This window comes from Monomorium pharaonis, chromosome 4 (genome assembly GCF_013373865.1).
Source record: "Monomorium pharaonis isolate MP-MQ-018 chromosome 4, ASM1337386v2, whole genome shotgun sequence".
Lineage (NCBI taxonomy): Eukaryota > Metazoa > Arthropoda > Insecta > Hymenoptera > Formicidae > Monomorium > Monomorium pharaonis.
In genome coordinates this window covers 17,094,288-17,096,272 of record NC_050470.1, presented here as the reverse complement: position 1 = coordinate 17,096,272, position 1,985 = coordinate 17,094,288, and positions in this window count along the sequence as shown.

Sequence of the window (1,985 nt, the reverse complement as noted above, 5' to 3'; positions counted from 1 at the left end):
GCTCTTTATTGGAGGTATATAATCTCTTACATGTTTCAAAAGGTTACGTCGTAAAACGTTCACATATCTGTAGTGATGTCGTGCATATATGTTCAAAGATATAAAACCGGTCGGACAATGCGTCTCTCGGATTCGAAGCAAAGTGGCAAGCTGCTAGTACAAAAAGACACTGTTATGTATACCAAATAATATTCGGGACCATCCTCACCCTTCGGTGTGATGCGTTGTATCACTGTGTGTATCTTACTCGTATGTACCTAGCTTATAAAATAGCGCACAATACTGGCATTATAATGCCTGGAAAGTGCACAAGTGCACGGGCTCTTGAGTTTGTACCGAAGATTTCGTATCTGTATCCTTTGTGCGCATACGCGAGGGTTCAAATGGCCAGTCAATGGTAAAAGGGATTTCATGATTTGTCATGCTATATTTTCATATGTTTGCACTGCAAATATACGCTGTATATATTTTGTAGTGCGCAGAATAAAGCGAAAATTATAGCATGACGTAGAAAAACATGATTCATACAAAAATAAGTCTAAAGTAGTGTGTCGTTTAGCAAGTAATAAATATTTATAATATTTGTAATAAATACAAAAAAATTAATGTATTATATAAATAAATAGAGAATAAGTTATATAATGAATAGAGAATTCTTAAAAAATATTAGAAAACTTTACATCCTCTAACAATTTTCCACTTTTTAGTCTTCCAAAAAATCATTAGTATAAAATTCAAAAATGATTAATTTCAGAAAATTAAAAGGCGTAAAGCATAATTTATTTTTATAAAATGTTTAAAAAATGTTTTATGATTTATCTCATTTAATTATAAATCAACTTTTAAGTAAATATCATATTTCTTAAAGATTTAAACAATAATCGTATATACATTTAAAAAAAATTCTTTTTTGTGACATACAAATGTAACATAAATTTTTTTTTCTCAATTATTCTTCGTATAAAGTATAGTAATGTCAACAAGTTTACAGTATAATAATGATAGAAAGACGTGTTGCGAAGCTGAAAATCATGGCTTGGTTATATTTTTTATAAGAAGAGGACGTTTTTGATGGAGAAGTATGACCCACTTCTTTGCTATTACAAATCAATATTACGTCGTCTCGAGGGCGCCCGGTTGTACGTCAAAGCGAGATCAAACTTTTTCAATCTCGATTAATTCCGCCGCTGCGGTATTGCCGTGACAGGAACGATTGTCCGCTGTTAAAGAGTGCGGAAAACTGCGGTTGAGTGACAGGAGCGCTTGAAATGTAAAAAAAGAGCCCTATGAAAATAAATAGAACGGGGGGGTGCGTGCAGTGACAGGCAGCGGCGCTTCATAAATGCCGCGCCGCGAGATAATTTCTCTTTGTCACGCACAGCTTGGTAACGAGATGACTCTCAAAAACGCAATTCGAAAAATCGTATCGCCATTATAATGAACTTCAATATGTCATACCAGTGCAAATGAAAGTTCCCTAACAAATGTATCTGAAGTTAAAAATACTAGTACACTTTATCAAATCGATACAATATAAGAAATTTATAAAAATATCTAAAATAGTTTGTATAACACTAAACAAGTTTAGAATCTCTGAATTTGTTTGCAATCCTTGTTTTGAATTTTATTTAGATTAAAGGATAAAGTTTCTAATAGCGCGACTTTATCCTTTAATCTAATATAGTCTCTAACAGATTTCTTTAAATGACATTTTCTTATTTTTCATATACTAAACATTGCAATTTAACTGTTTAAAAACATAATCTGTTTAGATAATTAAAGAAATAAAACTTATATACATACATAATTTATATCTCCATATAGCTTCGTTTCTATATAAAATCTAATAAAAACAGATTCTAGAAAAATAGAAATAAGATTGCACGATTTTTTTTTTAATTGCGTAGTTTAAATAATAATAATAATAAATATATTCTCAGTGATAATAGGTACCGTAGCCTTCCACATATCCAGACATTTTACAT